At 44.8% G+C, this 12,864-nt stretch overlaps 2 non-coding genes across 2 annotated transcripts; one reads left to right on the forward strand and one right to left on the reverse strand.

The window, feature by feature from the left end:
• Positions 1–1,217: 1,217 nt before the first annotated feature.
• trnaa-agc (transfer RNA alanine (anticodon AGC)) lies at positions 1,218–1,290 on the forward strand. Its single transcript has one exon. It is a non-coding gene; the product is annotated as a tRNA-Ala (tRNA).
• Positions 1,291–1,835: 545 nt separating this feature from the next.
• Positions 1,836–1,917, reverse strand: trnas-gcu (transfer RNA serine (anticodon GCU)). The gene has a single exon. It is a non-coding gene; the product is annotated as a tRNA-Ser (tRNA).
• Between the last annotated feature and the right edge of the window lie 10,947 nt (positions 1,918–12,864).

Below are 12,864 nucleotides of genomic sequence, written 5' to 3' on the forward strand. Positions count from 1 at the left end.
AGTTGGGAACAGTATCCATGAACTGGCAGACCGGGGTGGTGGTTGCCATTTTCCTAAAGGGGGACCGGAGAGAGTGCTCCATCTATCGGGGTATCACACTACTCAGCCTCCCGGGCAAAGCTTATGCTTTGGGGCAGTTTGCAGTCGAGTGTGAAGCGGCGGGGATGAGCGTTAGCGCCTTCAAATCTGAGGCCACGGTGCTCTGCCGGAAACCGGTGGACCGCTCCCTCCAGGTGGGGACAGAGTGGCTGCCCCCAGCGAGGGAGTTTACGTACCTCGCCGTCTTGTTCACGAGTGAGGGGAGGATGGAGCGAGAGATCGACAGGCGGATCGGGGTGGCGGCAGCAGTACAACAGGCGCTGCACCGGACCGTTTTGAGTCTAAAGGCAAAGCTTTTGATTTATCGGCTGATCTACGTTCCGATGGTCACGAGCTCTGGGTCGTGACCGAAAGAACAAGATTGCGGCTACAAGCGGTTGAAATGAGTTTCCTCCGTAGGGTGGCCGGGCTCAGCCTTAGAGATCGGGTAAGGAGTTCAGACATCAGGAAGGAACTCGGAGTTGAGGCGCAACTCCTTTGTGTCGAAAGGAGTCAGCTGAGGTGGTTCGGGCATCTGATCAGGATGCCTCCTGGGCGCCTCCCTCTGGGGGTTTTCCGGGCACGCCCAACTGGCAGGAGACCCCGGGGAGGACCCAGGACACGCTGGAGGGATTATATCTCCCAGCTGGCCTGGGAACGCCTCGGGATCCCCCAGGATGAGCTAGAAAATGTTGCCAGGGAGAGAAGTCTGGGCCAAGTTGCTCGGTCTGCTGCCGCCGCGACCCGATTCCAGATAAGCGGAAGATATTGGAATGGAATAACAAACTACTTTTCCATTGAATGCGTCTTAAATATGAACCACCTGAGTGATTTTTTAAAGTTCTCTGTGACTAATTTATTAACAAGTTAAAGGCACAGTTAGACTTCCATTGAGCTGAATCAATGACAGAACTGTCGGCATGCTGACACCACCAATAATCACGACCACACGTGTGCAGAGCACAATGGAATACCAGTCTAACACCTGAACCACTCGGCCACCTTGTGTTGCAACGCTCTTCAGAAGGGTTGTGATCTCACAACAGTCTCTGGAAATATCAGGTCCCGTTTTAAAATAGAAACATGGGGGGATGGGAGGAGGAGGATTGAGATGTGGCTACACTTCAAAGCTGCAGACAGGGGAATTAGCTCAAATGGTAGAGCGCTCGCTTAGCATGCGAGAGGTAGAGGGATCGATGCCCTCATTCTCCAATACTTTAGTCTCCAAGAGACTTCAGTCTGTTGATTGTTGAGGCCGACTTTGGTGCACCAGCTCGATGACCCGAATGAAATACTCTTTGTCAAACAGCAGTCCAATACAAAAATTGCCATTCAGTAAAATTTCTAACCCATCTGCTCTGATGAATTTCCATTTCGTCTGAGGCTGCAGATGGTGGGTCAGTATTTGGCATCAATACCATGAGTCTTTGTAACCAACCTGCCTTGTACCAATAATGCTTTGTTGCTACACCTTGGGCCACCAGTCAATGATGGTTTTAAATTTCACCCCCTATCAGAGTGTATTTGCTGACCATTTCCACCCCTCTGTGGCCACTGAGTACCATCTTTTAATTCCTCCTTCCAACACAATAATGTCACCGCAAATGTCATCTCAAACTGGTTTCATTAAATTGTCAATAAGTTCGGTAGACTTCAGTGGGCCAAAGTGAACACACAGTTTACAGTTTAATTGAGCTAAATCTCTGAAGGATCTCTGAGCATCGCTTCCACCACGAGCAATAAATATAAGAGTTAATCGACGAGGATGGGATTCGAACCCACGCGTGCAGAGCACAATGGATTAGCAGTCCATCGCCTTAACCACTCGGCCACCTCGTCTGGGAAACACACTCATACACAGCAGACTGATGATCTAACCCTAACCTTGTTCTTTGAACCCCATAATCTAATCAATTCATCCTTGTTTGTGCCAAATTTGAAGAAATTCCCTCAAGGCGTTGATGAGATATCGAGTTCACAAACATACGCATGTACATATCCTCAGGCTACGCTGTTGCTGGTGCAGCGACATAGATTGGGCTCTGGATGTTAAAGTGTTGTTAAGAGGGGAACTGCAGTGCCAGGCGATAATGGGCTTGTGAGACACCATGTGACGAGACATTTAGCTCTCTCGCTTCTAGCTTTGGGAATGAGCTGTTTCTTTTCAGGATGGGGATTTCACAGCTCAAGAGAATAATAATCCATCCATCCATTATTTATAAGGCTTTATCCGGAACAGGGTCACAGGTGGCTGGAGCCTATCCAGACTTTTAGGCGAAGGAAGGGTACAACTTGGACACGTCACCAGTTAGAATAATAATCACATATACCCACAATATAACATGTATTTTCCTTTATAAGAGCAGTGAGTAGGATTTAGTGGAATCTAAAGGGAAGTTTGCAAATTGTATAACTGTATTAGACAACCTTTCTAAACATGCGGGAGAATCTACGGTGATCACAAAATTTGTGTTTTGTTTGTGTCTTGCGGTCTACTGGAGAATCATGGCGGTGCAACATGGCACGCTCGGAGGAAGCGGACTCACTCCCTATGTGCAGTAGATATGAAGGGCTCATTTAAAGGTTACAAAAACAATAACACAAAAACAACAACATTTTGTTTCAGCTGATTCTACCCTGAAGAAAATCTAATTATGAAAATGATATTCTATTTTCTGCCAATAGATCCCCCTGAATGCTACACACTGAACTTTCAAAGACACAGCAGCAGTAGTGGTGGCAGCAAGCACAGTAGTAGAGCACCATCTGATAGTCATTACCCCTCCCCTCTTCTCCCCCATCCTTTCTCCTCCTCTTCTCTTCTCGCTTGATACTCTTCTCTCAGCTCAGACGTATTATTCATTAGTCTGATGAAAAACACCCACCAACTGAGCTGGGTCCAACCTCACACACACACACACACACACACACACACACACACACACACACACACACACACACAACGTACACATTTACAATCACACAGACACACAGTCCCAACCCAGCTGAACCACTCTGGCGCGGGTCAGGGACCTGTCAAAATTCAGAAGCAGGTCCGGACCCGACGTGGTACCAGAGAGCAGCCATCTAGCAGGGGAGAGACACTCCAAGGAGATGAGCTATTTATCGCAGCCTTTGGATGATTGTTTGTGGCCTCCGCCGAAAGTGACAGAAAGAGTGGAGAGAGGAAGAGTTTCTGGACTTGTTATGGTGCCACTGAGCAGACGTCTGGAGTGTGTCATTACCAAAAGTAATTGTCTGCTTTCCACAGCAGGGAGCACAGAAAGAACGACAGCAGGAAGAAGAATAGGAAAAGGAGGAAAAGAAGAAGGGATGGTGGAAAGCAGCACAAGGAAGAAAAGTAGGATAGAGAGGAAGGAAGCGAAGGAGGGGAGAGGGTTGGTGGCAGCCTGCCAGCGCTCCAGACTGCATGGTGTATTGCACGGGGAAAATGGTCGGAAGTGCTCGCCCCCCAACTTGCACCCCCTCTCCTCGCCCCCACACCACCACCACCACCACCACTAGCCCCAATTTCAGCCTCATTCAGCTTCAGCGCCAGCCACACTCTACTGTGTTTCCCAAGAGAGCCAGACTCTACAGCTGGCCTTATTAAACCGAGAGAGGCAGAGAGACAGAAAAAAGAGGGAGAAGGAAAGAGAGGTCACACAACTGGAAGACATCAGTTGAATCGTGCTCGCTCTCTTAGTTTTTTCCGTTCATATCCCGTTTTATGATAGAGTTTCTCACAAACACGCTTGCGGTGCACTGGGTTCAAGCACATAGTAAAAAGCTATTGTTTGATTTGACATCCCTCAGAACGCTGTAAAACAATGAAACAAATGCTGGGAAATTAAAAGTCTGAGTGGCTTTTATCTCGTTTGTCTGAGTGCATCTGAAGGCTGTCGTCATACCTCGGAGGCCTCCAGTACGAGCGCGCCTCGTCCAGTTTGTGTGAATCTCGCAGCATTAGTGAACTCAGTGGGGCAATAAAAGACACTTTGAGGGATGAACGTCTGTTTCCAATCCATTATCTGGTGTTCATTTTGAATTTGCTTCATTTCTGCATTTTGTCCAAATAGCCGTTTAACCTCGAAGGGTTTTAGTTGCAGATGCTCTTCGTTTTGGAATAAAACAATTACACAAATTCACACCTGCACTGAGTCCACCAACAGTTTGTGGCCACTGATCTGCACCACTGGGACGATGGAGGTCGAAGTGCATGGCTTAAGGCCCTCTCACCTTCAGTCCATATCAAGAGTCAGGAAAGCATTAAGTAGTCACTTTTTTACTGAGGGATTGAAATCAGAAGCACACTAATGTCTAAAACAACTTTTACGTGTTTGATCAATTGCCTTTTTTTCTGTTCTGGTTTGGTTTGCTGGAGCTACAACACGTCAAGCCTTTTGCCTGGGACAGTGTGGATCTGGGGGGAAAGTTGGGCTTTTTACTTTTTACGTGGTCATTGTGTCACTCCTTTAATGATAATTGGTTATTATACATAACATACGGAATCAAAAGTGATTCCATGAGGTTCTCTGCAGCCACTATAGCCCCGACATTGGGTGCACGTTACCTATGGTGTAGCCGACTCATCGCTATGGAGGCTGTGCACTCTGGAGCAAGACCAAGCGCAAACCAACAGTGACTTCCACCATCGGTTTGTAAACCACTGTTACGAGGCCTTGAGTTTGGATTTTGGGCATCGCCATCTTGCTAGTTTGGAGCAATTTGGAGCTAGAAATGACCATATTTGTACAAGCTGGGGAGGAGCACCACAGGCCTGTCAATCAGACACACCCCCAAGCATACCACTTTTTGAGGCCGAACATCTAATTAATGGTGGGATTATTTTCAGATTGACTGCCAGAAAACTAATCAGGAGGAACTTTAGCTAACAGCACCATAAAGATTTGTGGAAAAAATATATTGACTTTGTATTTCATGAGAGAAGTTGGATGGCAGTTTATGGAGCCAGAATCCATGAATCTTTCTGGAGATTTTCACCTTCCCGAGATATTGAAGCCTGAATTGATGATACTCTTGTCTTCAGTTTAATGTTGTAATCATGTGTATCTCAAAGTAAAATATTTCATCAATTATGCGCAAACTAAGCTTGGTTACAGTCGGACCACTCTCCACACTCTCTTACCCTCAGTGTTTAATTTCAGTGTAGGTGAAAGCTCTGCTTCATGTCATGGATATAAAATACAAAACTGTTCTTCTCTGCAGTCAATCAGACCGTGAGCAGGTCTCTAAACTCTATTAGGCTTTTGTTTCCTGTTGAATTAATGCTGCACACAGAAAATGAACAGACTCACTTAACGAAGGTAAAAGGATTGTCTGGAGTTAAGTGGGAGCCAGTTTGGAAGCACGACTGGTCACCTATGAGATATTTGCTTGGTTGCTGTATAAACAACTTTAAAATGTCTCTGTAGGCATTAACATGAGCTGTATCCTCAAGGGAAACTGTTAAAGGCTTTGTTTCAACTAAATCAGAGGAAGACCGGCATCTGCAGCAGCTCTGCAGTCCATTCATGAAAGGCAAGTAAATCTCATATTAAAGAATCGACGCTGTGATTACTCAGCTCAAAAAAGGCCTCTCCAATCAGGTCCAGCCTCCTTTTTACTCGCTCTGAGTTATTGACGACATAAAAGCAGCTCCCCAGACTCTGCCGTTAAAGACTCGGGCCAGTAGCAGCTCTCTGTTAACAGAGGAGCGCTGGAGCAGTAGTAGCGGACTAAAAGAGAAATCAGCTGTGATGTCATCACCACTAATGAGGTGGCAGGAGCGATTTGACCACCTGACTCACTCACCACCTCACCTCTCTCTCTCTGTATTTTTAACTTCCTCTTAAAGTCTCTCAATCGCTTTCTCACTCACTTTTTCTTCTCCTCCCATGTGCCACCATCTCTGCCTACCACTCATGTTTTTTTTTCCCGGGACTTTGTGTTTTCCCTCTGGTTATATGAGCTGAGCCAGGCTGTCCTGCTCTGCCGGGTGACTCCAATCATTTCCAGAACCACTCTTCAATGCAGCAGCTTGAGCTCACCGAGATAAAACTTTGTAAAGAATCAAATCATTTATGTTAAGAGGGTCGGTTATGATAAATGGGTATCGACTAAAAGGTACCAATAAATAAAACCTTACACACTATAGTTTTCCAAACTCTTCGGGCTCTGCTTGGCCTCGATACGTTCCATAGTGTAATGACTGGCTGCCTCAAATGCCAGGCAGCTCACATCACTGAAAGACAGTGAGGGGGAAACAAATCAGGGGGAGCTCCAAGTGCAAAAGACTGAAACAGGGGTACGGGGGTGGTTAGGAGTCTACTGGCAGAAACTTACCACCAAGAGACAAAACTACAAGCAGTTTCCACAATGGGCTTTGAAAAGGAGAGAAACTGAGACACAGTCCATAGAAAAACAGTGTCATTAATTTAGCATTATTTAAATGGGAAACAGGACATGCTTGCTGGAGGGTATAGTCGTATATGGTCAAGGTTTATATGTAAGAATACACCTGCTGAAATCACGAAGTACAGTAGGTCTCCAAAAGAATATAAAATTGTTACACCTAATTTGCCTGTGGTCTCGTCACATCTCCGACCACAGAGGTGATGAAGTGAAGGTCAATAAAGTAACAGTCTGGGATAGTCGTGGCTCTCTTTTCTGGAGTTTGATGAGAAGACTGTTGTCACTGTGAGGTTTCAGTTGCAGCAGCTAACTAAAATACAACATCAGGGAAACGAAAGTCAACGTTATCTGCTCTGAAACATATTTAGAAGTGTTACAAGCTACAGAATTACGACACAGTAAAGTCTTTTTTTTTTTTTTGTATGAGTCAATGGTAATTTCCAAGTACAAATTCAAACATATAAACTACCTAAAGTACTTCAAATGTGGTAAATATGGGTTTTTATTATGGTACCTTACTAGACGTGTACTTGTACCATTATTTTCTGAATAGATAAATGCACTCTATCGATGTAACAAGTTACTCTCAGTCAACACTGACAGTTTTCCACTGCACTGTTTTTTTTTAAACTTCTTTTCAGATTTCCTTCAGAAGTTTTACTTTGGAAAAGTTGACATGGACGTGTAACGCAAATAAATATAAAGTCCAAAAGCAGTTTTATGTCAGGTCAAGTACAAACATTTCATACTTCATTCTGAATTTTATGGCGCTTCTACTGTGGAGCAGCAGTCGAGCAACTTTCACAGAGCAGGACCTTGAAGAGTGAAAAATAATCCTGCTTTAAAAGTATCACTCAAATTATTGGGCAGCAGGGGGTTGAAGGGAAACCTTTTGCTTGTCCTGCTCCAGGCAGGTCAGAGGTCACGGTCACCAGCAGAGCTACACCTGTTGAGCTGATACTGAAGGATTTTTCTGTCTTGCTGAAGAGCACTTCAGCAGCCTGTTGACACTCTTGTGTCGGACTCGTCATCAACACTGGAGTATTGCACTGCATGTAATCAATAGAGAAAACAGCAACGGAGCGTTTGAATTAAGAAATCTTTTACTGTGTCGGCATTTCATTATACTTCAGGTTGGACGAGGTGTGAGAGGAAAGATCAGTGGCATGTCAGGAATGGAAGAAATGACAAGAGTTCATTTGATGAACTTGTTAAGGGAGGCTGAGGGTTGAAACGAGGGATGTGTGAAGTCAAACCCTTGTGTTAAAAGTGTGTGTGTGTGTGTGTTTGATGTTACGGTCTTGTAAAGCGGCAGCTGGAGAGGGCTGTCCCCTGAGAACCACCACAACCCTCTAGTAAACCACACACACACACACACACACACACGCACACACGCACACGCGCACACACACACACACACACACACACACACACACACACACACACACACACACACACACCCTTTAATAAAGCCATTGCTCGGGAAACAGGCCAGACTCCACCAATCTGAGGCTCTTCTGAGGCGAGAGTGACGCGGTTACACTCACATTCATATGGATTCACATCCTCTCAGCCAAAAACAATCGATTGGTTCGATACAGCACAGACCTTTAAACATGCAAAGCAACATTTTAACTGACCAGACAAAAAAAGAAAAAAAAGGAAAAATAAAAACTAGACGTGAGTCAAAATGATGATCTTTTATTAAAGTGCTCTCAGAGATGTGTGCAATTATACCTATTCTGCCTGCATATGGTTCTACTGTAAAACTGTAAATGTACTGTAAAACTCCCCCGGTCCAGATGTGGGGTTAGTAATACAAGCCACAGCAGGGGGGGACACCTAGTGACTGCTATGAAGTCAGTAGTTCAGTGAAACTCATTAGAAACGTGGAACACCTGGAAGACCCTGTGAAATACCAGACTGAGGTACTTCTTGTACTGTATAAAGTATGTAATACTTTTATATGCTTCTTATTTGATAATGAAACTGAAGCTAGTAAATAGTCTGATAATTAATGTGCTTGTTCAAAACAAAGTTTTTTTTCTGTTTGTTTTTTTTTACCTGTTAATTCCCTCCAGAAACAGGAGGCAGGTGTTTGAGTTAAGACAAGTATTTCTGTTTATGGCAAGTCTCTGTTTAAACAAACATTAGCTGCAGACACAGCTCTAAATTAGTCTGCACCACAAGAATCTCCAAACCACTGTTCTTTGCACAGTCACATGTCACCAAATAATCTTCCCCCCTCCCCTCCCCCCTGATTGTAGAAATTATATTGGATGACATCATGCTGCAGCTGACTGGGAGCAAACACTCCTATTTTAGAGCAGTGGAGTGTTTCCAGGGAGATGATATAACGTCGTCCAGATGAGTCCCTCCAAGGATTGTCTCATTATCACACACGCCGCAGCTGCACACAACCACTGTGTATATGAGGAACTGTGTTTATGTGTGCGTGTGCATGCAGGCTGCATGTGTGTGTACGTGTCTGTGACCATTTAAACTCTTGCAGTCAATTACCAGAAAATTACTTGTGTGGACCGTTTTCCCTCCAAAAAAACTAATTATAGGGTGTGGGTTAAGGTTAGGATTGGGGTTGGGATCGCAGGAAAGTCCTGGACTGAGCCTGAGCCATGTGGAAGACGTGAAACCAGGGGCGTAGCCAAAAGGGCTGCCAGGGTGGGACTGGACACCAGACAAATCTGATGGCTCCCCCTCTCTACCACCCCAAAGTTTGGACTCTATTTTTAGGTATTTTGGCTTTCCAAACTGTTTTAAGTCACTAAAGTAACATTTCTGACAATTTAGGAGAGAAATGATTTTGTATTAAATATTTGACAGCTCTCATGACAATGACCTACAACTTCAAAAGTTACTATATACTTAAATCAACTTCTCTTCGACATAATATGTTTTTAATGTGAGGACAGTTTAATTATTGTTTATCCAGAGAGTTAATTTTGTGGTAGTGATAATGTTCTGAAAGCGCAGCCTGGACGGCCTTCACCAGAAAATAAACTTTACATCAAATAAAACCCTAAAGAATAGTTGCAAAAGCTTTTAGTGGGTGTTTAAAGCTAATTTGGTTCAAATGAAAAATGCTAATTGCTAAAAAGCCATTCAGTAGTTCAGTAAAATTGCTGTTTTTCAACCACATTATTATAACCTTGTACTCACCAGCTTCATTGTGAAGCAGTCCTTCTTTAACGAAGTGCTAATGTTGAAAACTTTTTCATTACAGTTTGTTTTAGCAACAAAACAAACTGACAGATCAAGTGAACAGTAATGGGAAGACTTTGTTTTCTTTAACATGTCTTACAACAGTACATTTATGTATGACCCATTTGCTTTGTGTAATTTTAATTTAAATCTGTGACTTCACAAAAGCAAAAAATGTTCATCCCCGATCCTGCAGAAGAAAAAACTTACTTTCTACTGAAACTAGATACATTATTCATTATTGATCATATTAATAAGAATGTGCTTTTTAAAATGATAAAGCTTATAAAACTAAAACTCATCTCATCACATGGATTAACTTTTTATTTTTATATCTGAAATTCACTTGATGTCTTACTGTTACACTCACAGTCACTGGTCTTTTCAGAGATAAAAAAAAAAAAGAAACGAGATTGATGTTGAATGACTAACTCAGTGACAGTTTATATATATAAAACCTGGTTCTCCTGTAAAGTCTTAAGATTTAAAAGCGATGGATGAAGAGGAAGAGGAGGAGGTAATAGTAGTAGGAGGGTTTCCGACAGTAGCCCAGACCTGACAGGTTCCTTCATATCCGACTTCATTCAGTCCCATACAGGGACTCTGCACATGGTAAAACTATCACAGGCGCGCGTGTACACACACACACACACACACACACACAGAGAGAGACACACACACACACACAGACTCCCACACACAGTCTCTCTCAAATACACATACAAGAAGACACATGTTCTCTCTCAGTCTCAACCAGGAAACGGCTTTAACTCATATTTGAACACACAAAAAGAGAGAGAGAGAGAGAGAGAGAGAGAGAGACAGAGAGAAAGACAGAAAGAGAGACAGACAGAGGCAGAGAGGGAGACAGCGAGAGAAGGAGACCGAGAGAGACAGTTAGAGAGACAGAGACAGAGAGAGACAGTTAGAGAGACAGAGAGAGAGACAGAGAGAGAGAGACAAACAGAGACATTTGGTTTTCAGCAGGACGTTTTTGCCACTACAAGACTGAGGTCATAATTGTCAGCTGGTAAAATGTGGACAATAGAAGTGAACACGGTTTGTTCACAAACTTCTGTCTGTGAACCTTGGACTTCCACAGACAGTTTAATGTATGTGCGGAGCTGCACTGTGTGGGCGTATGAACACTTTCCAATATAACACCTGGTTTACAAATTCATTTTAGCCGCCTGGAACAGTTCGACACACTCCCCAAACAAAACAAAGAAAAACCTACATCATATAATTACAACATTTCTGAATGTTTACTGCCAATATAACACTATCTGGTTTTTGGTTATAATTCACTTATTATGGTGAAGTATTAAAGGAAAGGTTTAACAGTTTGTTGACTTTCTTGCTGAGAGTTAAATGAGAAGAGTAATATATCACTGTGTGTATAGGAAGCTACGATTATGAGCCTGGTGCTAATTAACATGTTACTTCCGGTTTGTTCCACACAAAAACGACACATTGTGACACTGTGTAGATATTATATATCTAGATCTAGATATCTAGATCTAGAAACTCTGGTAAAAAGAAACTCTGGTGCTGCCACTGCAGTGTCTGGCCGAGACATATATATCTAGATATCTAGAGATCTAGAGATATCTAGACATCTAGATATCTCTAGATATCTAGACCAGAGTTTCTTTTGCTGGTGTTTAGGTGGTTTCAGACTCTCTCCTACCACTGTGCTAGTTATAATATGTGTGATACATAACATGTGTGTGAACCACAACAGGAATAGATGGTCAGCTCGAGGTTCACCAGCCGTCCGACGTAAACACACCTCTGAATATAACATGTCAGTGATGCCAGAGAAAATGGCCCGAACACAATGCGCAAGGACGCGACAGGTGTGTGCACATTTCAGCCATCACACACTCATAACTGCAACACCTGCACCGATCAATCAACAACACACCTTCCTCCTCCTCCGGCCTCATGTCCAACAACACACCTTCCTCCTCCTCCGGCCTCACGTCCAACAACACACCTTCCTCCTCCTCCGGCCTCACGTCCAACAACACACCTTCCTCCTCCTCCGGCCTCTCGTCCAACAACACACCTTCCTCCTCCTCCGGCCTCACGTCCAACAACACACCTTCCTCCTCCTCCGGCCTCACGTCCAACAACACACCTTCCTCCTCCGGCCTCACGTCCAACAACACACCTTCCTCCTCCTCCGGCCTCTCGTCCAACAACACACCTTCCTCCTCCTCCGGCCTCACGTCCAACAACACACCTTCCTCCTCCGGCCTCACGTCCAACAACACACCTTCCTCCTCCTCCGGCCTCTCGTCCAACAACACACCTTCCTCCTCCTCCGGCCTCACGTCCAACAACACACCTTCCTCCTCCTCCGGCCTCACGTCCAACAACACACCTTCCTCCTCCTCCGGCCTCACGTCCAACAACACACCTTCCTCCTCCTCCGGCCTCACGTCCAACAACACACCTTCCTCCTCCGGCCTCACGTCCAACAACACACCTTCCTCCTCCGGCCTCACGTCCAACAACACACCTTCCTCCTCCGGCCTCACGTCCAACAACACACCTTCCTCCTCCTCCGGCCTCACGTCCAACAACACACCTTCCTCCTCCTCCGGCCTCACGTCCAACAACACACCTTCCTCCTCCGGCCTCACGTCCAACAACACACCTTCCTCCTCCGGCCTCACGTCCAACAACACACCTTCCTCCTCCGGCCTCACGTCCAACAACACACCTTCCTCCTCCGGCCTCACGTCCAACAACACACCTTCCTCCTCCTCCGGCCTCAGCATCGCAAAAAGACCGAGTTTGCACCTCAAACCCTCCAAAACGCAGTGAATTTATAAAAGTAATCACGGACTTACCATCAGACGTCTTCATAACATCACGTGTTACGGATTCAAGGCCTCTGTCCTCTCCGTGTTTACAAAATACTCACGTAAATGTTCAAAATAAGTTTCCATGGAGACGAGGCCCTCTCCTGACAACGGGTGCTAAACGTTGTATAGCAACGCTAGCATCCTCCGCGACACCTTCTTTGTCCTCCTGCTTTTCTTGGTCCTTCTTCTATTTCTTCCGGATATTTTCCGGCAGTGCGACACGCTGCCGCCTCTCACGTGTTATTGTTGTTGTTGTTGTTGTTGTTGTTTTCTTGGT

The sequence above is a fragment of the Embiotoca jacksoni genome, unplaced genomic scaffold (assembly GCF_022577435.1).
Source record: "Embiotoca jacksoni isolate LCO1_2020_lvr unplaced genomic scaffold, fEmbJac1.0.p SCAF_11, whole genome shotgun sequence".
Classification (NCBI taxonomy): Eukaryota; Metazoa; Chordata; class Actinopteri; family Embiotocidae; genus Embiotoca; species Embiotoca jacksoni.